Here is a 25066-nt window from a genome sequence, read left to right on the forward strand (position 1 = left end):
TTCATTTACTGGTCAGAGTATTCAGTACAGGGGTTGGGAGGTCATGTTGCAGCTGTGCAGTACATTGGTTAGGCCACTGTTGGAATATTGCGTGCAGTGCTGGTCTCCTTCCTATTGGAAAGGTGTGAAACTTGAAAGGGATCAGAAAATATTTACAAGGATATTGCCAAGGTTAGAGGATTTGAGCTACAGGGAGAGGCTGAACAGGCTGGGGCTGTTTACCCCGGAGCATCGGAGGCTGAGGGGTGACCTTATAGAGGTTTATAAAATTATGAGGAGCATGGATAGGGTAAACAGGCAAATTCTTTTCCCTGGGGTTGGGGAGTCCAGAACTAGAGGGCATAGGTTTAGGGTGAGAGGGGAAAGATATAAAAGAGACCTACAGGGCAACCTTTTCACGCAGAGGGTGGTACATGTATGGAATGAGCCGCCAGAGGAAGTGGTGGAGGCTGATACAATTGCAACATTTTAGAAGCATTTGGATGGGTATACGAATAGGAAGGGCTTGGAGGGATATGGGCCGTGTGCTGGCAGGTGGGTCTAGATTGGGTTGGGATATCTGATCGGCATGGACAGGTTGGACCGAAGAGTCTGTTTCCGTGCTGTACATCACTAAGACTCTATGACTCTATGGTCACTCCGCAGCTTCAGAATATGCAGGGACAGAGGGAATAGGGGAGCAGCAGACAGTCCAAAAGGACCAGGCAGCTAGTACAGGTATCCCCTTAATGAATGCCACTCTCCGACCAGGGTTCAGGTCCGAATCCTGACAAGAATGGTGGTTCATCTGGGAATTACAGTCAGAACCAAGTCCATGGAGCCAAGGGGAGATTCAGCTGTACAGGGGGGCACAAGGAAGACTGGAAGAGCGATAGTGAGAGGAGATTTGAGTGAGTGGATCGATAGGTGTTTCTGCAGCTGCAGATGGGAATCCAGGATGGTGTGTTGTCTCCCTGGTGCCAGGGTCAAGGATGACACTGAGCAGCTGCAGAGCACCCTGAGGGGAGAGGGGCAACAGGCAGCAGTCGTGGTCCACATCGGTCCCAGTGACAGAGGGAGAAAAGAGATGTGGTCCTGCAGTCAGAATTTCGGGAGCTCAGGAGGGAATTAACTTCAGGAGCACAAAAATAGAAATCGTCACATTACTCGCAGTGCCCCATGAAAGTGAGAAGAGGAACAGGAGGATAACATAGGTGAATGTGGAGCTGGAAAGAGGGTCCAGGAGGGGGGGGGGCTTTGGATTCTTGGGAAATTGGGACTGGGTCTCGGGGAGATGGGACCTGGACAGACCAGACGGCGTTGCTCCTGAACAGAGCTGGGACTGAGTTCCTTTGGGGTGATTTACTAGTGCTGTTGGAGAGGGATTAAACTAACTTGGCAGGACTGTGGGATCCAGGAGATGATATCAAAGAGGAACACCGAGGTCCACAGAATCCTCAGTGCAGTCAATACGGCACCACCCAGTGGGAAGGATGTGGAGGAATACATTTGCAAGGAATTTACAGAGACCTGCAAATATAATAGAGTCATTATAATTAGGCTGGAAGGGGTGTCTTTAATTTCTGAATATAGACTGGGGTAGTAGCAGTGTAATGGGCAGAGAGGGGCCAGAGTTGTGAGAGTGTGTTCAGGTGAACTTTCTCCAGCCGCATGTTTCCAGTCCAATGAGAAAGGAGGCTCTGCTAGATCTGGATCTTGGAGTGAGGAGGCCCAAGTGGATCAAGTGTCAGTCAGAGGACATTTAGGGAAGAGTGATCATTGTATCACAAGGTTTAGGGCGACAGTGGAAAAGAACAAAGGCATTTTCAGGGTCAAACATACTCACTGGGGAAAATGCCAGCTTCCATGGCATATGGATGTATTGGATCTGAATAAAGTAGGGTCAAAGGTTGTCAGGAAAGCCCTGACGAGAATCGTCGAGGATGTGGACCACGGATAGTCAAGGTATATTTGAGGGAGGGCAAACAATTCCTAAACTCACTCGAGGGCAAATGTGGTAGAATTATGGTAAATAAGAAAAGGGCAGAAGAGTAACTAGAGAGAGATTAGGACCCCATGAAGATGAACAATGTACCTCTGGGTGGATCCACAGGAAATGGTTCAGATCCTAAATGAATATTCCGGGTCAGTATTTATCATGGAGAAAGACTTGGGAGTTTGGGAACTTGGGAAGTAAATAGCAATGTCTTGACACAAGTCCACATTATGGAAGAGGATTTATTAAAGTGCAAGACGGTAGATAAATCTCCAGGACCTGATCAGGTGTATCCCAGAACATTGTGGAAAGCTAGGAAAGAGATTGCTGGACCCCTTGCTGAGGTATGTTTCTGATCGATAGCCATGAGTGAGGTGCTGGAGAACCAGAGAGGTTGGCTAATGTTAGCCATTATTTAAGAAAGGCTGTAAGGAAAAGCCAGGAACTATAAACTAGTGAGCCTGATGTCATTGCTAGGTAAGTTGTTGGAGTGAATTCTGAGGGACAGGATTTACATGCATTTGGACAATCAATGCAGTTTTGTGCATGGTAATCGTGTCTCACTAATGTGATTGAGGTGGTTTGAAGAGAAGATTGATGTAGGCAGAACAGTAGACACTGTCTATATGGACCTCAGCAAAGCGTGTGACAAGGTTCCACATGACAGACTGGTTAGTAAGGTTAGACCACATGGGATCCAGGGGGGCTAGCCATTTGGGTAAAACATTGGCTTGAAGATAGGAGACAGAGAATGTTGGAGAAAGTGAGGACTGCAGATGCTGGAGACCAGAGTTGAAAAGTGTGGTGCTGGAAAAGCGCAGCAGGCCAGGCAGCATCCGAGGAGCAGGAGAATCGACATTTCGGGCATAAGCCCTTCTTCAGGAATGAGGCTGGTGTGCCAAGCGGGCTGAGATAAAAGGTAGGGAGGGGGAGAATTTGGGGGAGGGGCACTGGGAATACGATAGTTGAAAGGAGGTGAGGGTGAGGGTGAGGGTGATAGGCCGGAGAGGGGGTGGGGGCGGAGAAGTCAGGAAGAAGATTGCAGGTCAAGAGGGCGGTGCTGAATCCGGGGGTTGGGACTGAGATAAGGTGGGGGGAGGGGAAATGAGGAAGCTGGAGAAATCTACATTAATCCCTTGTGGTTGGAGAGTTCCAAGGCGGAAGATGAGGCGCTCTTCCTCCAGGCATCATGTTGCCAGGGTCTGGCGATGGAGGAGGCCAAGCACCTGCATGTCCTTGACGGAGTGGGAGGGGGAGTTAAAGTGTTCAGCCACGGGGCGGTTGGGTTGGTTGGTACGGGAGTCCCAGAGGTGTTCCCTGAAATGTTCTGCAAGTAGGCGGCCTGTCTCCCCAATGTAGAGGAGACCACATCGGGTGCAGCGGATACAGTAAATGATGTGTGTGGAGGTGCAGGTGAATTTGCGACAGATATGGAAGGATCCATTGGGGCCTTGGAGGGAGGTGAGGGGGGAGGTGTGGGCGCAAGTTTTGCACTTCTTGCGGTTGCAGGGGAAAGTGCCGGGAATGGAGGTTGGGTTGGTGCGGGGTATGGACCTGACGAGGGAGTCGTGGAGGGAGTGGTTTCCAGCATCTGCAGTCCTCACTTTTGTCAATTTGCGACACCTCTGCCCATTTCCCCAAATGATCAAGGTCCCACTGTACTCTCAGATAAGCTTCTTCACTATCCACTGTCCCACCATTTACAAACTCACCATAATTCCTATATTCACATCCAAATCATTTATTTAAATGATGAAAAGCCATGGACCCAGCACCAACCCTTGTGGCACACAGCTGATAACTCATCTCCAGTCTGAAAAGCAACCCTTTACCAACATTCTCTGTTGAAAAGTGTGGTGCTGGAAAAGCGCAGCAGGCCAGGCAGCATCCGAGGAGCAAGAGAATCGACGTTTCGGGCATAAGCCCTTCTTCAGGAATGAGGCTGGTGTGCCAAGCGGGATGAGATAAAAGGTGGGAAGGAGGGGGGGGGATGGAATTTGGGGTGGGGCACTGGGAATATATTGGTGGAAGGAGGTGAGGGTGAGGGTGATAGACCAGAGAGAGAGTGGGGGCCGAGAGGTCGGGAAGAAGATTGCAGGTCAAGAGGGCTGCGCTGAATCTGGGGTTCGACTAGAGGAATCCTGATGAAGAGCTTTTGCCCGAAACTTCGATTTTCCTGCTCCTCGGATGTTGCCTGACCTGCTGTGCTTTTCCAGCACCACTTTTGATCTAAACGTGTGGCAAATGGAGTTCAATTTAGATAAATATGAGGTGTTGCATTTTGGAAAGTCAAACCAGGGCAGGAGTTATACAGTTAATGGTAGTGTTGCTGAACAAAGAGATCTCGGGGTGCAGGGGCAGGGGCAGGGGCAGGTATATGGGCAGGTGCAGGGGCAGGTGCAGGTGCAGGGGCAGGGGCAAGTGCAGGGGCAGGGGCAGGGGCAGGGGCAGGGGCAGGGGCAGGGGCAGGGGCAAGTGCAGGGGCAGGTGCAGGGGCAGGTGCAGGTGCAGGGGCAGGGGCAGGGGCAGGGGCAGGGGCAGGGGCAAGTGCAGGGGCGGTGGCAGGTGCAGGGGCAGGGGCAGGGGCAGGGGCAGGGGCAGGGGCAAGTGCAGGGGCAGTGGCAGGTGCATTATTCCTTGACAGTGGAGTCTCAGGGAGACAGGGCGATGGAGAAGGTGTTGGGTACACTTGCCTTTATTGGTCACTGCACTAAGTATCAGAGTTGGGACATCATTTGCAGCTGTACAGGAAATTGGTGAGCCTACTTTGGCAATAACATGAACAATTCTGATCATCCTGTGATAGGAAGGATGCTGTTAAACTTAAAATGCTGCAGAAAAGATTTACATGGATGTCGCCTGGAACTGGAGGGCTTGAGCTGTCGGAGGAGGCTCAATAGACGGGTTATATTTTCTGCAGGATCGGAGGCTGAGGGGTGGCCTTATAGATGTTTATAAAATCATGATGGACATGGACAGGATGTATATCCCAGGTCTTTTCCTTGGGAAGGAGAGTCCAAAACTAGAGGGCACAGGTTTAAGGTGAGAGGCAAAAGATCCAAAAGGGACCTGAGGGGTAACTTGTCACACAGAGGGTGGTGCATGTATGGATTGAGCTGCCGGAGAAAGTGCTGGAGACGGATACAATTATAGCATTTAAAAGATGTTTGGATGGGTACATGGATAGGAAGGGTTTAGAGAGATGTGGGCAAAATGCTGGCAAATGTGATGAGGTCAGTTTTGGATATCTAGTTAGCATGGACAAGTCAGACCGAAAGATCTGTTTCCACGCTGTATGACTCCATGACCATGAGAGGCTGGAAAAGCTGAGACCTTTTACCTTGAAGTGCCGGAGGCTGAGGAGTGACCTTATAGAGGTTTATAAAATCATGTGGGACATAATTAATGTGAATAATGCAGGAAGGAGGTGAATGTTTTGTAGAGATGGCAAACATATGCCCAAAGATCATTCCAGGGATGAGGAACATCAGTTATGAAGATAGATTGGAAAATTTGGGACTGTCTTCTTTGGAGAAAGTTACAGATCACACAACACCAGGTTATAGTCCAACAGGTTAATGTGGAAGCACTAGCTTTTGGAGCACCGCTGACAACCACCTGATGAAGGAGGGGCGCTCCGAAAGCCAGTGCTTCCAAATAAACCCCCTGTTGGACTATAACCTGTGTTGTGTGATTTTTAACTTTGTCCACCCCAGTCCAACACTGGCACCTCTAAGTCTTTGGAGAAGGCGGCGAGGAGAATTGTTCCAGAAATTCAAAATCAGGAGGGGCCTGGACAGTGTAAATAGGGAGAAAATGATTGCACTTGTGAAAGGATTAAGATTGAAAGTAATTGGATAAGTAACAAAAGTGAAATGAGGAAAAGCATTTTCAGCCAGTGGGTGGTTAAGGTGTGGAATGCACTGCCTGAGAGTGTGGTGGAGGCAGCTTCAATTGAAACATTCCGAAGGGAATGAGAATGTTATTTGAAAAGGAACAATGTGCAGGGTGACAGGGAGAAAGCAGGAGAATGACACTCAGTGAATTGCTCATTCAGAGAGCCAGTACAGACAGGATGGGCAGAATGGCCTCCGTGTGCATTGTCACAATTCTGTGATTGTGTGATTGAGCAGAGTTAAAGCTGGGGGAGGTGGGAGCTCGGTGTCTCACTGTGCTGCTGCTGCTGCTGCTGCTGCTGAGGTCAGTGAGATCAGAGACTGGGAAGGGAGCCAGAGCTCACATCAAACTCTGCCCGTGTCTGTCACACTGAGACTGGCAGGAGGCTACTCACTGATTTCACTCCATGCTGCAGGAATGGGACCACAGGATGCAAATGGACAGAGCTCCTCCACACGGTGAGTAAAACTTACTGACTTATATCTTGCTGCTTAAAGGGAGCAATGGAACTAAAGAAATACAGCTGGACACCCTGTTAGACACAGTGCTCCTCAATCAACCATTTCATTCACTGCAGCTCCCCACTAACACCTTCAACAATTCAGTATTTTTGTTTTAGAAATCGTGTTTAGAAATTGAAAGGGTTAATAATGGAGGATTGAGGTTGACTTACTCAGTCTGAGCTTGGTTCCTTTACCGTTCGTGCAAGGCCGGCTGTTATGCTGCTGACAGTAATAGTTAGCGACATCCTCATTCTGAACGTTGCTGATTGTCAGGGTGAAACTGGTCCCATATCCTCTGCCAGTGAATCATTCGGAGACTCCTGTGTTTCGAGTTGTTGCTTCATAGATCAGGAGAGAGGGTTTCTGACCTTCTCGCTGCTGGTACCAGCTGAGGTCATTTGTAATATCTTGACTGGCCGTACAGGTGAGGGTTGCGGTCTGGCCCAGTCCCACTGACAGGACCGGGGGTGACTGGGTCATGATGATGTCCCCACTGATGACCTGAGGGGTCAGAGAGAAACACAGTGAAGTCAGAACTGTCACAGAAAGAGACTGCGAAATGAGAGCTTGTTGGAGACACTGAGCATTCCTCTGGTTTCAGCATTTTCCCTTCAATCACAAGTCAGTGGAATTGGAGTGAAATGGAGAGCAGCTAAAGATTAAAGGTGGAAGGAGAGAGATTTGTACCTGCGACACAGAATGCCAGGGGCCAGATCAGCTGGATGTGTGAAATCATGGTGTGTGCTCCTGTCTCTGGGCCCGGTTCCTGATAAACTCTCCCTTCACTGGGCTCTGCTTTATAAAGCTGCAGCCTGTGAGAGTCTGACTGGGTGTTCCTCAGTATGTAAATGGAATCAGGCAGAGAGAGCCACATCAGCCCCTCACACGTTCAATGTCTCGAGGGTTTGTGACTCAACCAGCCTTTCAGGCAGTGAGTTCCAGACTCCCACCACCCTCTGGGTAAAAACATTCCTCAATTCTCCTCTCAGGGTCTACCTCAACTGAACCTGAACTCACTTGAGTTGAGAAGGATGAGAGGAGGTCTGACTGCAATGTATAACATTCTAAAAGGGCTGGACAGACTTGATGCTGGAAGGAGGTTTCCCAAGGTTGGGGAGTCTGGAATCAGGTGCCACAGTCTCAGGGGGACATTGGGTCGACCGTTTTGGATTCAGGTGAGGAAACATTTCTTCACTTAGAGGATGGTTAACAAGTGGAATTCTCTACTAGAGAAGGCTGTTGAGGACAAAGGACTGAATATATTCAAGAAAAAGACAGAGGTAATTCTTTTGCATTTTAACAACATCAAAGGGTATGGGAAAATGGTCGGAATATGGCATTAAGTCAGAGGGCTATCCATGATCATATTGGATGACAGAGATACTCAAAGGGCTGAATGGCCTATTCTTACTATATTTCTATGTCTGCATTACCTTCAATCTCTGCCCCTTGGTATTGTTCCCTGTACGATGGAAAAGGTGCCTTCCTGCCCACCCTATCTCTGCATCTCATAATCTTACAGCCCTCTGTCAGGTCCCCTCTCAACCTTCACTGCTCCAAGGAAAACAACTCCAGTCTTTCTAATCTTTCCTCATAGCTCAGACCCTCCAGGCCAGGCAGCGTCCTGGGAAATCTCCTCTGTACCCTCTCGAGTACAATCACATCCTTCCCAGAATGTGGTGTCCAGAACGTGTCTCGCTCTCTCTCTATCACTGTCTCTCTGTCTCACATCTGCCATGTCTTTCTCTCAACATCTCTCTCCCACTCTTAATCTCTCTCATATTCTATCTCTCCCACTCTGTCTCATAGCCACTCTCTCTAACTCTCTTTTGTTTCTTCACTCTGTCTCACAATCTCCATTTCTTCACCTCTCACTGTTTCCCTCATTCACTCCCTCACTCCCTCCAATTGTGATCTGCCTCTCTCTATTCCTTCCTCTTTTACTCTTCCTCCCTCTCTTCCATCTCTTGTGGGTGGCACAGTGGTGGTTGGCGGCACGGTGGCACAGTGGTTAGCACTGCTGCCTCACAGCGCCAGAGACCCGGGTCCAATTCCCGCCTCAGGCGACTGACTGTGTGGAGTTTGCACGTTCTCCCCGTGTTTGCGTGGATTTCCTCCGGGTGCTCCGGTTTCCTCCCACAGTCCAAAGATGCGCAGGTCAGGTGAATTGGCCATGCTAAATTGCCTGTAGTGTTAGGTAAGGGGTAAATGTAGGGGTATGGGTGGGTTGCGCTTCGGCGGGGCGGTGTGGACTTGTTGGGCTGAAGGGCCTGTTTCCACATTGTAAGTAATCTAATCTAATCTCTACAGTCTCCCTCCCTCTCTCTCTCTCCAGCATTCTGTCTCAAATCCTACTCTTGTCTCTCTCTCTCTCACTCACAACCCGACCCTTCTATCCTGATTCCCTTCACTCTTAGTCTCACACTCTCTTTCTCCTCCTCTGTCTTATTCTCTCTTTCTCTCTCTCCATCCCTCTCAGTAACATCCTATTTCTCTCTCTCTATCCCTCAACCTCACCATCTCTACTTCCCTCCACCTCTCTCTCTCTCTCACTCGCTTCACACATCTCACACTGTCCCAGACACTCCTCATTCTCTATCTCTCACCCTCTCACACACACTCTCTCCCTCTACCTCTCTCACTGACTCTCTTCTCTCTCTTTTCCACAGTCTGCCAGGTGGCAATATTTAAATGCATGGTGAATCCCCCTCTGCTTTGCCTCATGAGTGGATGTTAACCATTGACCCCAGAGGCATGTCTTCTCCTGGAGTAAGGCCCCATTTCCCACACTGAGCAGGCTTTAGCCTCTCTCAGGAAGATGGATAGATTCTTGTCAAATGAAGGGCAGTTCTGTGCTGTTGGCCTATTCTCACTTTGGACTGGTTTGGACACAAACCTCATTCCATGAAGGCCCAGCAGAGAGAGGAGATCCTCAGGCCATCAGTGTGAGCTGGAGGGACAGGACAGGCTCTTACCCACTGACCCAGCCTGACAATCACAACATGTTCCAATCACTTCCCCTCTCCTACCCCTCTCCTTCCCTTTCCATGATCAGTCTCCAGGTCAGAGTGTTTCACTGGGATGAGAGCTGGACAATTACATAGTTACAACAGAATGGAACTCAACCCCATACCCACCATGGTGCCCATGACCCACTGGACTATCCAAAAGGGGCCAGTAAACACTGGAACTCCTTCCACTGGACAGACCACCCTGCAATAGACACTATTAAATATGGGCATCCTTCCCACTGGACCCTCCAATAGAAACCAGCAAACTGGGACTTCCTTCCCAATGGACAGTCCAATGGAGACCAGTAAACATGGACATCCATACCATGGAACATCCAACAGATACCAGTAGACATGGGCCTCCTTTCCACTAGACTGTCCAGTAGAGACCAGTAAACACGAGCCTCCTTCCTACTGGATGTTCGAACAGATAGCAGGAACCATGGGACTCCTTCCCCCTGTACCTTCCAATAGAGACCACTAGATATGTGTCTCATTCCCGCTGGAATCTCTAACTGAGATCAGTAAACATGGGCCTTCTTCCCATTAGACCTTCCAGTATCTCAGCATTAAACCCCAAAGTGGCCTCTGATTTCCATTCCCACAACATTGTCCGCCTCTGCAATACATCAGCCCCTTGACCACAGAAACCTTCATTTGTCCCACTCCATGATTCCGATGTCCTCTCCCAGCTTCCCCCATCCATGCTCCATAAACCCCAATTGTCTGAAATGGAGTGGTCCCTTCCCTGTCTCACATCAAGGAGGAGATGGACAGATTTTTAATGAGTAATGGGTTAAAGGATGATGGAGAGTGGGCAGGAAAGTGGAGTTGAGGCTGAGATGGGATCAGCTATGATTGTATTAAATGGTGGAGTGGGCTTGAGGAGCTGAATTGCCTGCTCCTGCTCCTAGTTCTTATGTTCATCCACCTCCTCCCCCATTCCTCTTACTGCAACTTTGTGAACCCTCTTGAAATGTTTTGGACATTGAAGGTGCAATGTGAATTCAAGATCTGTGTGGATTTTATGTGGGGACAGAATTGTACAGAGGGAGTGATAGCTCCAGCAAGTGAATTTCCCGCTGAGAGGCTCCAGCCTTCCATATACAGAATGGGGAAGTGGGGGAGGTCAGAATATACTGTCAGGGTCCATGGCACACTCTCCCAGAAATGTGGGTGGCTCTGAACTGCCCTCTGAAATAGCCGAGCAAGGCACTCAGTTGTATCAATCGTGATGACATCTCAACAAAGAAATAAAATGGGACAGACCACCCAGCATCGATCTAAACACCAAAAGACAATGACAGAAATAGCCCTGTCTACCCAGCTCCATCCTCCTTACTGACATCTGGGGGCTAGTGCCAAATTCAGGAGAGCTGTCTCACAGACCAGTCAAGCAACACCCTGACACAGTCACACTCACAGAATCATACCTTACAGACAATGTCCCAGACACCGCCATCACTGTCCCTGAATGTGTCCTGTCCCACCAGAAGGGCAGACCCAGCAGAGCTGGCAGCACAGTGGTGTACAGCCAGGAGGGAGTTACCTTGGGAGTCCTCTCCGCTGACTCCAGACCCCATGGAGTCTCATGACACCAGGTTAAACATGGGTGAGGAAACCTCCTGTTGATCAGCACATGGCGGAAGCACTGAGGGTGATGACAGCACAGAATGTACTCTGGGTGGGGGATTTCAATGCCCACCACTGAGAGTGGCTCAGCAGTAGCACTACTGATCGAGCTGGTCGGGTCCTAAAGGACAAAGCTGCAGGACTGGGTCTGCAGCTGGTAGTGAAGGAAACAACAAGAGGGAAAAATCTACTTGCCCTCATCCTCACCAATCTTGTGGCTGTAGTTGCATCTGTCCTGTATGTGTAAGATTGACCATCACAGAGTCCTTGTGGAAACAAAGTCTGACCGTCACATTGAGAATACCCTCCATTGTGCTGTGTGGTACTATCACTGTGCTAAATAGGACAGACTTTGAACAGATAGAGCAACTCAAGGCAAGCTCAGAAGTGGTGATGATCGCCAATGATTCCATAATGTTCAGCATCATTCACAACTCCTCAAAAACTGAAGCAGTCCATGATCAGATGCACCAACATGTGGACAATATCCAGGTTTAGTCTGAAAAGCGACATTTCACTTTGGTTCCATGCAAATGCAAGGCCAATAAGAGACAATCCAACCATCGCCCCTTGACAGTGAATGGTATTATTATCATTGAATCCCCACTGTCAACATCCAGAAACTCAATTGGCTTACCACGGAAACACAGTGGTTACAAGAGCAGGCTCGAGGCTAGCAATACTGCATCTAGTAACTCACCTCCTGATTCCCCCAAAGCCTGTTGATCATCAACAAGGCACAAGTCAGAATTGTGACAGAATACCCCCCATTGTCTGGATGGGTGCAGCTCCAACAACATTCATAGAGTGATGGTGTCACAGAATCACAGACCCTACATCCACACTTGTCCATGCCGACCAGGTTTCCAAACCTGAACGAGTCCCATTTGCCTGTGTATTGCCCATATCTCTCTAACCTTTCCTATCCATGTCAATCATATCCTATGTCTCCCTTATCCACTCAAAAAGCTTGTTACTGTTCAGAGCAAAGCAGCCTGCTTGATTGACATCACATCCACAAAGCATCCATCTTACCACCATTGACACTTAGTCGCAGCAGTGTGTATTATCTATAAGATACACTGCAGAGATTCACCAAAGATCGTCATACAACACCTTCCAAAACCAAAAATAGAAATTGTTGGAAAAGCTCAAGTACGAAGGGTCACGTGACCCAAAGCGTTAACTCTGATTTCTCTTCACAGATGCTGCCAGACCTGCTGAGCTTTCCAGCAATTTCTGTTTTTGTCTCTGATTTACAGCAGCTGCAGTTCTTTTGGTACCTTCCAAACACATGAACAGCTCCAGTTAGAAGGACAAGAGCAGCAGATATATGGGAACAGCATGTCTGCAAATTCATCTCCAAGGCACATAACATCCTGACTTGGAAATATATCACTGTTCCATCACTGTAAGTGGGTCAAAATCCTGGAATTGCCTCCTTAAGGACATTGTGGGTCAACATACCGTATGTGATCTTTCGCGGTTCAAGAAGGCAGCACCTTCTCAACGGCAACTAGGGACGGGTAGCAAATGCTGACCCAGCCAGTGACGCCCACATCCAATGAGTGAATGTGTAAAACCAAGCGAAGAGTCCCTCAGGAGGGGAGAGGGAATGTTCAAGGTCCTGAACTCCATTCCCCAGCCCAGGCAGCTTGTCGACCAATGAATGAGTGAGATGACAGATTACGGACAGCCTCATGCTGTGGACCCAGGTCTGTAAGAGGGAATTAGAGATCAAGTTGAAAAGGAAAGATTTGCTGGGTTAGGGGGAGAAAGATGGAGAGTGAGACTAACTGGGTCACTCACAGGCACATTGGGCTGAATGGCTATCCCCTTGTGCTGTCAGATTCCAGGGAGTGCAGACAGTTCACAGTTTTCTCCCGTCTCAGTAACAAACATCCAGCTGCTCCGAACTCCTTCTTTCACTTGCTCTCTTGGTGAAGTTTCAACCTTGCGATCTGACAGTCTTTGCAGTTATTTTTTACACTGGGGCTTTCTGCTGTGGTCAGAATCTCTAGTAATAAGTGTCCAATCAGTGACAATCACAGCAGCTAAGAGCAGTCAGGACTGAGGAGCCAGGCTCACTGGGAATCACATTGGGAAGATCAAAGCCATCCTCTTCAGCTCCCGGTACAAACTCCATCCCTCTCCCTGAGCACTGTCTGCTGCTCAACCAGACTCTTTACAACCTTGGCTTCATTTCTGAGAATGATCTGAGCCTTATATCCCCCATATCACAAAGATCAGCCACTGAAAATCTCAGCCATGTCTTTTGGACTCCAAACGTGACCATTCCAATGTTGTCCTGAACCGTATCATAGCCAGTGCCCTTCATAAACTTCAGCTCATCCCAAACTGTGCTGCTTTTATCTGAACTCACACCAAGTCTCATTCTCCCATCCCACACTGTGCTCGCTGACCGACATTTGATTTTAAAATTCTCATCTTGTTCTCAACCTCCTCGCTGTCCTCCACCCTCCCTGTCCTCCACCCTCCCTCCCCTCAGTCAGTGTGGTCAGCAACCTTAGATATATGGCTCTCTATGTGTTCATCTAAGTCATTGAGAAATATCATAAAAAGCTGAGGTCCCAGCACAGATCCCTGGGAATACCATTATTCACATATTGCTCATTGGAGGAAACACACATCCCCAATTGGTCCCACCTCCCTCTTTCTCACTATAACCCAGCTAATTTTTTTTCTCCCGCTCAATCTCCAGTTCCCTATTGAAGACCTGAGTTCACAGCATGAGCCTGCCCTAACTTGGTCTCCAATTTGGCATCTTATTCGATCATTGGGAGACAAACTGCCTAGGCTTGGGGCGTAGAACAGCGAACATAGAATATAGAACATAGTACATAGAACAGTACAGTATAGTAGAGACCCTTCAGCCCTCGATGTTGTGCCAACCTTTTATCCCACTCTAAGATCAAACTAACCTTCATATCCTACATTTTACTATCATCCATGTGCCTATCCAACAGTCACTTAAATGTCTCTAATCTATCTGATTCTACTACCACTCTGGCAGTCCATTCCATGCACCCACCACACTCTGTGTAAAGAACCTACCTCCGACGTCTCCCCTAAACCTTCCTCCAATCACCTTAAAATTATGCCCCCTCATGATAGCCATTTCTGCCCTGGAAAAAGTCTCTGATGTGCACTCTATCTATGCCTGTCATCATCTTGTTTACCTCTATCAAGTTACCTCTCATCCTTTTTCACTTCAACAAGAAAAACCCTAGCTCCTTCAACATTTCTTCATAAGACATGCCCTCCAGTCCAGGCAGCATCCTGGTAAATCTCCACTGCACCCTCTCTAAAGCTTCCACATTCTTCCTATAGTGAGGCAACCAGAACTGAACACAATATTCCTAGTGTGGTTTAACCAAGGCTTTATTGGACTGCAGTCTAACCTTGCTGCTCTTGGACGCAATTCCCCCCAGCTACCAAAACACACCATATACCTTCTTAACAACCCGATCAACTTGGGCGGCAACTTTAAGGGATCTCTGGATGTTGACCCCAAGATCCCTCTGTTCCTCCACACTGCCAAGAATCCTGCCTTTAACCTTGTCATCTGCATTCAAATTCAATCTTCCAAAATGAATCACTTCACACTTTTCCAGTTTGAACTCCATCTGTCACTTCTCAGCAAAACCCTGCATCCTGTCAATGTCCAATCTTCATAAAGTTGTTTTGTCACACCCTCAGAAAATTGAATAAGGCTTGTGAGACATTACCTGCCCCTCACAAAGCCATGCTGAGTATTTCTAATCAAGCTTTGCTTTTACAAACCTCAGAATCTTCTCCAATAATTTGCCCACCACTGATGAAAGACTGACTGGTCTGTAATTCCCAGGGTTATCCCAAATCCCTTTCTTGAACAAGGGAATAACATTTGCCACACTCCAATCATCTGGTACTACTCCATTGGACAGGATGCAAACATCATCACCAAAGGCACAGCAATCTCTTCCTTCACTTCCTGTAGTAATGTTGGGTATATCCAGTCTGGGCCAGGGGACTTATCTAGTTTCATGCTTTTCAAAATTATCAGCACATCCTCCTTCTTAACATCTGTTTGAGTGTATCAGCCTGTATCACGCTGTCCTCACAAATGACAAAGTCCCTCTCACTACTGACTATTGAAACAAAGTATTCATTAAAGACTTACTGTACAACACGGCACAAGCTCCATCCACTATCCCTGATCGGCCCTACCCTCACTCTAACCATCATGTTTTTCCTCACATAAGTATAGAATGCCTGAGGGTTTTCCTTAATCTTACCCACCAAGGCTTTCTCATGCCTGCCCTGCATGACAACTATGGAGCTTTGGATGGACTCACTTTGGAGCATCCATGATGCTGAGGAGAGCCTGGATAGCATGTTTAGTGAATGGGTCACACCAGAGATTAGGATTGCTTAGGTAAAAAGGGAATGGGTGACCAAAAGGCAGAGAAAGAGCAGAAAGGCAGTGCAGGTGTCCTCTGCGGTCATCTCCCTCCAAAAGAGATATACCGTTTTGGACACTGTTGGGGGAGATGGCTCACCAGGGGAAAGCAGCAGGAGCCAGATTCATGGCACCATGGCTGGCTGTGCTGTACAGAAGGGTGGGAAAAAGAGTGGAAGGGGAATAGTCATTGGGGATTCAATTGTCAGGGGAGTATACAGTTGGTTCTGTGGTGGAGAATGAGACTCCTAAATGGTATGTTGCCTCCCAGATGCATGGGTCAGAGACATTTCAGATCGGTTATAGGACATTCTGAAGGGGGAGGTTGAACACCCAACTGTCGTGGTGCACATTGGCACCAATGATATCGGTAATAAACGGGCTGAGATCCGACAAGTAGAATTTAGGGAGTTAGGAGTCAAGTTAAAAAGTACAACCTCAGAGGTAGTAATCTCAGGATTGCTACCAGTGCCATGTGCTAGTCGGAGTAGAAATGAAAAAATAGGCTGGATTACTGAGTGGCTTGAGAGATGGTGCAGTCGGGAGGTTTTCAGATTTTTGGGACATTGGAACCGGTTCTGGGGGAAGTGGGACTATTACAAATCAGACAGTCTACACCTGAGTAAGGCTGGAACCAATGTCCTTGGGGGTGCTTTTGTTACCGCTGTTGGGGAGGGTTTAAGCTAATATGACCGGGAATGGTAACAAAATAAGGAGGTTAGTGGACAGTTAGGAGGTAGTAACTAAAGCCTGTAAGAAACTAGATAATGAAGGCAGCGTGACTAAGGGGAAGAATAGGTAGGGAGCAGATGATGAAAACAAAGGGACAAGTGGTCTTAAGTACATTTGTTTTAATGCAGTAAGTAAGGCAGAGAAAATTAGGGTTTAGATTAGTACCTGGCAGTATAATGATTAGATTAGATTCCCTACAGTGCAGAAACAGGCCCTCTGGCCCAGCAGGTCCACACCAACCCTCCAAAGAGTAACTCACCCAGACCCGTTCCCATACTCTGTATTTACTCCTGACTAATACAGTGAGTAATTTAGCACGGCCAATTCACCTAACCTGCACATCTTTGGATTGTGGGCGGTAACCAGAGCACCGGAGGAAACCCATGCAGACACGGGGAGAATGTGCAAACTCCATATGGACAGTCACCCAAGGTTGGAATCGAAACCGCGTTCCTGGCACTGTGAGGCAGCAGTGCTAACCAGTGAGACACCGGGCCACCCCGACTATGATGTTATTGCTATTACTGAGACTTGGTTGAGGGAAGGGCAAGATTGGCAACTAAATATCCAGAGGATACAGATACTTCAAGTGGGATAGAAAGGGAGGCAAAAGGGATGGAGGAGTTGCATTACTGGTCAGAGAGGATATCACAGCTGTACTGAAGGAGGGCAGTATGGAGGACTCGAGCAGTGAGGCAATATGGGGGCAGAGCTCAGAAACAGGAAGGGAGTGGGAACAATGTTGGGGCTGAACTATATGCCTCCCAACAGTGAATATGAGGTACAAATATGTGAACGCATCATGGAAAGATGTAGGATCAAGAAGGTTGTGGTGATGGGAGATTTTAATTTTCCCAACATTGACTGGGATTCACTTAGTGTTCGAGATTTAGATGGAGCAGAATTTGTAAGGAGTATCCGGGAGGATTTTATAGAGCAGTATGTAAATTGTCCAACTCAGGAAGGGGCCATACTGGACTTGGTGTTGGGGAATGAGCCTGGCCAGGTGGTTGAAATTTCAGTCAGGGATTTCTTTGGAAACAGTGATCACAATTCTATAAGTTTTAGAATACTCACAAGAGTGGTCCTAAAGGAAGAGGGCTAAACTAGGGTAAGGTCAACTATAGCAAAATTCAGCAGGAGCTGGGGAATGTGGATGAGGAGCAGCTGTTTGAGGGTAAATCCACATTTGAAATGTGGGAGGCTTTTAAAGAAAGGTTGGTTCGAGTCAGGACAGACATGTCCCTGTAAAAAATGAGGGATTGAAATCAAGATTAGGGAACCCTGGATGACAGGTGAAATTGTGAGACTAGCTAAGAGGAAAAAGGATGCATACATAAGGTCTAGGTGGCTGAAAACAGACAAAGCTTTGGAAGAATATCGGGAAAGTAGGACCAATCTGAAATGAGGAATTATAAGGGCTAAAGGGGTCATGAAATCTCATTAACAATCAGGGTTAAGGAAAATCCCAAAACCTTTTATTCATATATAAGGAGCAAGAGGGTGACTAGAGAAAGGGTTGGCCCACTCAAGGACAAAGGAGGAATGTTATGTGTGTAGTCAGAGAAAATGGCTGAGATTCTCAATGAGTACTTTGTTTCAGTATTCACCAAGGAGAGGGACATGACAGATGTTGAGGTGAGGGATGCATGTTTGATTACTCTAGGTCAAGTCGCCATAAGGAAGGGAGAAGTGTTGGGTATTCTAAAAGGCATTAAGGTAGACAACATTTGAAGGATATGGATGGGATCTATCCCAGGTTACTGAGGGAAGCAACAGAGGAAATAGCTGGGGCCTTAACAGGTATCTTTGTCACAATCTTGAACCTGGGTGAGGTCCCAGAGGACTGGAGAATTGCTGATGTTGTCCCCTTGTTTAAGAAGCATTGCAAGGATAATCCAGGTAATTCTAGACTGGAGAGCCTCACGTCAGTGGTAGGGAAGTTGCTGGAGAAGATACTGAGGGATAGGATCTAATTATGTTTGGAAGGAAATGGGCTTATCAGTGATAGGCAGCAAGGTTTTCTGCAGGGAATGTTATGTCTTACTCACCTAATAGAATTCTTTGAAGAAATGACAAAGTTGATTGATAAGGGAAGGGCTGTCATTGTCATATACATGGACTTCAGTAAGGTGTTTGATCAGGTTCCCCATGGTAACCGGATGAAGAAAGTGAAGTTGCATGAGGTCCAGGGTGTACTAGCTAGATGGATAGAGAACAGGCTGGGCAACAGGAGACAGAGAGTAGTAGTGGAAATGAGTTTCTCAAAATGGAGAACTGTGACTAATGGTGTTCCACAGGGATCCGTGCATAAACCACTCTTGTTTGTGATATACATCAATGATCTCGAGGAAGGTATAGGTCTGATTAACGAGTCTGCAGATGACACGAAGATTGGTGGAGGAGCAGATAGTGAAGGGGACTGTCAGAGAATACATAGATTGGAGAGTTGGGCTGAGAAACGGACACATGGAGTTCAATCACGTCAAATGCGAGCTGATGAATCTTGGAAGATCCAATTCTAGAGTGAACTATACAGTGAATAGAAAGCCCTGAGGAAAAGTAATGTGCAGAGAGATCTGGGTGTTTAGGTCCATTGTACCCTGATGGTGGCAACGCAGGTCAATAGAGTGGTCAAGAAGGCATATGGCATGCTTTCCTTCATTGGACAAGGTACTGCGTACAAGGGTTGGCAGGTCATATTACAATTGTATCGGAGTTTGGCTTGGCCACATTTGGAATACTACGTACAGTTCTGGTTGCCACATTACTAGAAGGATGTGGATGCTTTGGAGAGGGTGCAGAGGAGATTCACCAAGATTGCCTGGTAGGGAGGGCGCTAGCTATGAAGAGAGGTTGAGTAGATTAGGATTATTTTCATTAGAATGTTGAAGATTGAGGGGGGGCCCTACAAAATCATGAGAGGTGTAAACAGGGTGGATAGCAAGAAGCTCTTTCCCAGAGTGGAGGACTCAATTACTAGGAGTCATGAGTTCAAGGTGAGAGGCGAAAGGTTTAAGGGAGATATGCATGGAAAGTTCCTTACACAGAGGGTGGTTGGTGCCTGGAATGCGTTGCCAGTGGAGGTGGTAGAGGCCAGCATGATAGCATAATTAAAGGTGTATCTAGACAGATACATGAATGGGCAGGGAGCACAGGGATACAGGTCCTTGGAAAATAGGTGACAGGTTTAGATAGAGGATCTGGATCGATGCAGGCTTAGAGGGCCGAAGGGCCTGTTCCTGTGCTTTTCTTTGTTCTTTGTTCTTTGAACTGAGGAAGCTTAAAGGAACAGAGTGATCTTGGGGTGCTTGTCCACTGATTCCTGAATGTGACAAAACAGGTTAACAGAGCAGTTATGAAGGCACAGGGGACACTTGCCTTGGTCATTTCAGGTATTGGGTTATAAAAACAGGAGGATATGCTGCAGTTAAGCAGAACATTGGCTTAATGTTAGGCCACAGCTCTAGTACTGTGTGCAGTTCAGGTCACCACACTGTAGGAAGGAGGTGGTTGCACTGGATGGAGTACAGAGGAGAATCACCAGGATGTTGCGTGGGATGGAATTTCTCAGTGATGAAGAGAAATTGGATCAGCTCGGGGTTATTTTCTTCAGAGCAGAGAAAGTGGAGGGGGGATCTGATAGAGGTGTATCAGGTTATGAGGGGAATGGACAGGGTGGATAGAAAGCAGCTGTTCTCCTTCATGGGAGGGTCAATAACAAGTTGGCTCACATTCAGTGTGAAAGATAGGAGGCTTCAATATGTTTTAAGGAAAATGTTTTTCACCCAGAGGGTGGTGTGGGTCTGGAAGGCACAGCCTGGGAGGCTAGTTGATGTGGGAAACCACACAAACTTTAAAAAGTACTTGGGTGAGCAGTTGAAATGTCATAACATTCAAGCTATGGGCCTCATGTTGGAAAGTGGGACTGGTGTAGGTTTAGTGTAGTTTGGCTGGTATGCAATTAATGGGCTGAAGAGCCTCTTCTATACTATGTGATTTTATGATTCTGTTGGGTGCAGTTTTGGTCTCCTTATCTGAGGAAGGATGTTCTGGCTGTGGAGGGAGGGCAGTGAAGTTATACCAGACTGATTCCTGGGATTCCTTAGATCTGATGAGAAACTGGATCAGTTAGGACTATATTCACTGGAGGTTAGAAGATTGAGAGGAATCACATTGAAACCTTCAAAATGTGAACAAGACAAAACTGGAAAAACGCAGGAAAGGTGTTCCTGATGACTGGGGAATCCAGAACCAGGAATTACAGTTTAAAGAAAAGGGAAAGGCCATTTCAGACTGAAATGAGGAGACATTTTTTTAGCCAAAGAGTGCAAAGCTCGTGGGATATTCTGTCACAGGAAGCACCTGAGCCAAAACATTCAATGTTTTCAAGAAGAGGATAGATATAGTTCTTAGGACAAAAGGAATTAAAAGTTATGGGGAAGAAAGTGGGAACAGGGACTAAGTTGAATTATCAGCCATGGTCATATTGAATGGCAGAGCTGACTCGAAGGGCTGAATGGCCTCCTCGTGCTCCTAGTTCCTTTGTTTCTATGTTTGAGAGACTGTTCATAAACATGGAAACGTATGGAATTATAGAGTCATAGAGTCATCAAGTCCTACAGCACAGAGACAGCCCTTTGGCCCAAACTGGACCGTGCTGACAAAAATATCCATCCACGCTAACCCCATTTCCTAGCCCTTGGCCCATGTCCTTCAAAGGTTTTCCTCTCTATGTATTTATCCAAATGCCTTTTAAATGTGTTAATGTACCCACCTCATCACTTCCACCGGCAGCTCATTCCATATGCGTGCCACCCTCTGTGTAAAAATGTTTTCCCTCAGATTCTCTTTTAGTCTTTCCCCTCCAACCTTAAACTGATACCCTCTCGTCCTCGATTCCCCAACCCTGGAAAAAAGACTGAATGCATTCACCCTGTCCATGTCTCTCATGACCTTATACACTTCTAAAAGATCCACCATCAGTCTCACACGCTTTAAGAAAAATGTCCTAATTTGTCCAACCTCTCCTGAAAACTCAGATCGTTGAGTCCAGGCAACATTCTTGTAAATTTCTTCTGTACTCTTTCTGGTTTAATAAGATCCTTCCTATAACAAGGTGACCAAAACTGAACACAATACTCCAAGTGCGACCTCATGGATGTCCTGTACAACTGTAACATAACTTCCCAACTTCTGGATGCAGGACCCTGAGTGATGAAGGCCAGGACACCAAAAGCCTTCTTCACTGCCCTGTCTAACTGTGACTCAACTTTCAGAGAACCATGTACCTGAACTGCAAGATCCCTTTGTTCCACTACAGTCCTTAAGACCTTACCATTCACCATGAAACTTCGACCTTGATTTGACTTTCTAAAATGCAATAGCTCATACTTATCTACATTAACCTCAATTTGTCATTTCTCTTCCCACTTCCCCAGCTGATCAAGGTCCTGCTGCAATATCTGATACCCTCCGTGATACCGCCTCTTGTAATGTCATCCACAAACTTACTGATCATGCCTTGCAGATTTTCATCCAAATCATTGATATAGATAACAAACAGTAATGGGTCCAGCACTGAACCCTGAGGCACTCCACAAGTCTGAGGCGTCCAGTCTGGCAAGCATCCTTCCACTATTACCCGCTGCTTCCTACCATCAAGCCAATTAGAGAAAAGTATTTGTCTTCATTCAGGAATTAGTTTGGAGGTAGGAGACAGAGAAGAGGATAATGCGTGTGCTCTCCAATGAACAAGATGTGAATAGTGTTGTCCCCAGGGATCTGGGCTGGGACCTCAGCATTTCATGATATTTCTCAATGACTTGGATGAAGGAATAGAGAACCAATTATCCAAGATTTTTGATCACACTGACTGAAACAGCTTGGAGGAGATAACAGAGATAAGGAGGGTGGAGGACAGGGACGGATTTCTGAACAAGGATGAGAATTTGAAAATCAAGGTGTTGTTGGTCCAGGAGCCAATGTAGGCTTCGGGATGCAGGGGGTTTGGGGAATGGGGCTTGGTACAAGTTTGGATATAGGCAGCAGAATTTGAGATGAGCTGAAGGTTCGGAGGGTGGTTGCTGTGAATTGTGTGAATACAGCATTGGAATTGTCATGTTTGGAGTCCCATAGACATGGCTTAGATTTTCAGTGGCTGATCTTTGCGATATGGAGGATATGGGGCTCAGATCATTCTCAAAGATGTGACCCAGTTTGTAACGAGTCTGGTTGAGCAGCAGACAGTGCTCAGGGAGAGGGATGGAGTTTGGACCAAGATCTGAAGAGGATGGCTTTGATCTTCCCAATGTGTTTCCCAGTGAGCCTGGCTCCTCAGTCCTGACTGCTCTTAGCTGCTGTGATTGTCACTGATTGGACACTAATTATAAGAGATTCTGACCACAGCAGAAAGTCCCAGTGTAAAAAATTACTGCAAAGACTCAGATCGCAAGATTGAAACTTCACCAAGAGAGGAAGTGAAAGAAGGAGCTTGGAGCAGCTAGACGATTGTTACTGAGACGGGAGAAAACTGTGAACTCTCTTCATTCCCTTGAATCTGACAGCACAGGAGGCTGGTTCTGGGATTTTTTTGCAGAAACAGCACAGTTTTGGAAAAAGTGTCAGTCACTCTCTCACAAACACACACGCATGCACTCGGAGATCAGAAACAGAATCCAGCAGCAGTTCTGTCTCCAAGCTGTGAAACCTGCACAGAATTGTTCCCTCGTTCAGTTTTTAACTGGCAGGATAGACCAAGCAGGGGAGGCAACACAGTGGTGTGTACAATCGGAAGGGAGTTGCCCTGGAAGTCCTCACCATTAACTATGGAACCTATGAAGCCTCATGACAGCAGGTCAAACATGGGGAAGGAAATTACCACACAGAACCGACCTCCCCTCCAACCTCAACTGAGCAGTCAGTCCTCCTCCATGTTGAACAGTACATACAGGGAGCACTGAGGGTGGGAAGGATGCAGGATATACCCAGAGTGAGGGACTTCAAAGTCCACCATGAAAAGCTACTCAGAAGCATCACTACTGAGCAAGGTGGTCAAGTTCCACCTGATTCAGCTGCTAGACTGGACCTGGGGCAGGTGGTGAGGGAACCAACAAGAGGGAAAAACATACTCACTATCACCCTCACCAATCTGCCTGCTGCTTGTGTATCTGTCCATGACAATATCAGTAATGGTGACCACTGTACAGTCCGTGTGGAGACAAAATCCCATCTTCACAATGAGAATACCTTACATTTTGTTAGGTAAGAGATACAGGATGTCAGGAAGAACTTTGTTTTTAGCAGCAATTAGTAATGACATGGAAATTAGTGCCCATTCAGGTGAGGCAGGTGAAGACACTCAGTGATTGCAATGGCAGATTGGATGGGCTCTTGATGGAAATAAACCTGCAAAGCTCTGGGGGTCGAGCAGGGGAGGGGGTGGGACTGACTGGATTGCTCCATGAAATGACAGCATTTACCTGACAGGCTGAATGTTCTCCCCCTGTGCTGGAAATAGGTCTCACTCAATGAGGGGTTCACAATTAGAGAGTTTGGATGCAGTAAATATAGGACAAATTGTTTCTCCAGGCAGGAGGGTCAGTAACCAGAGGGCACACATTTCAGAAAGGGTCTGAAGAACTAGAGAGAAGATGGAACATTTTTATCCAGCGAGTTCATGATGACTGTCTGCAAGGTGAGTGGAAGTGGATTCAACAGCAACTTTCAAAAGGGCATTTGGAGAAATAGCTGAAAAGGAAACAATTGCAGGGTTATACAAGAAGGGCTGGGTAAATGGGACACATTGGACTAATTTGACTAACAGTTACAATAGGCCCAGTGACCTTTGTCTGTGCTGTATAAGAGCTTATACACACTTAGTCTCACCTTTACACAAAGTCTGGGAGAAACAGACAACCCAGTTTACAGAAAAGTGTTTTCTCAAGCAAAATGTACACAGTGTCCAAATGTGGCCTTGCCAATGCCTTGTACAGCTGTAACATGATGTCCCTGCTCCTGTACTCCCTGCTTTGACCAGTGAAGGTGAGCATGTCAAATACCTTCTTCATCACCCTGCCTACCTGTGACACCACTTTCAAGGAACTATGTACCTGTACCCCTCGGTCTCTCTGTTCAACAACACTCCCCATGGCTCTACCATTAATTGTGTAATTTCTGCCCTGGTTTGTCTTACCAAAATGCAATTCCTTGCAGTTATGGTGGCACAGTGCTTAGCACTGCTGCCTCACAGCGCCAGAGACCCGGGTTCAATTCCCGAATCAGGCGACTGACTGTGTGGAGTTTGCACATTCTCTCCGTGTCAGCGTGGGTTTCTTCCGGGTGCTCCGGTTTCCTCCCACAGTCCAAAGATTTGCACGTCAGGTGAATTGGCCATGCTAAATTGCCCGTAGTGTTAGGTAAAGGGGTAAATGTAGGGGTGTGGGTGGGTTACGCTTCGGCGGGTCGGTGTGGACTTGTTGGGCTGAAGGGCCTGTTTCCACACTGTAAGTAATCTAATCTAAACTCCATCTGGATTTGTTGACCCACTGGCCCAGTTGATCAAGATGACATTGCACTCTTGGATAACCTTCTTCCCTGTCCACGATGCCAACAATTTTAATGTCAGCCACAAACTTACTGACCATTCCTGCTATTTTCTCATCCAAATTGTTCATATAAATGATGAACAACAGTGGATCCAAGATTGATTCTTGTGACAGACGGCTGGTCACTGGCCTCCAGTCTGAAGAACAACCCTCTCTCACCAGCCTCTGCCTCCCATCATCAGGCCAATTTTCTATCCAATTGGCGTGCTCTCCCTGGATCCTATGTGATATAATCTTACTAAACAGTC

At 47.2% G+C, this 25066-nt stretch overlaps 1 pseudogene; it reads right to left on the bottom strand.

Moving 5' to 3' along the window:
- Nucleotides 1–25066, bottom strand: part of LOC122552870 (uncharacterized) — a 1138103-nt pseudogene that overhangs the window by 934608 nt on the left and 178429 nt on the right.

This window comes from Chiloscyllium plagiosum, unplaced genomic scaffold, assembly GCF_037043375.1.
Source record: "Chiloscyllium plagiosum isolate Xiang-an unplaced genomic scaffold, Cpla_swu_hap1 HiC_scaffold_9, whole genome shotgun sequence".
In the NCBI taxonomy this organism is placed as follows: Eukaryota; Metazoa; Chordata; class Chondrichthyes; order Orectolobiformes; family Hemiscylliidae; genus Chiloscyllium; species Chiloscyllium plagiosum.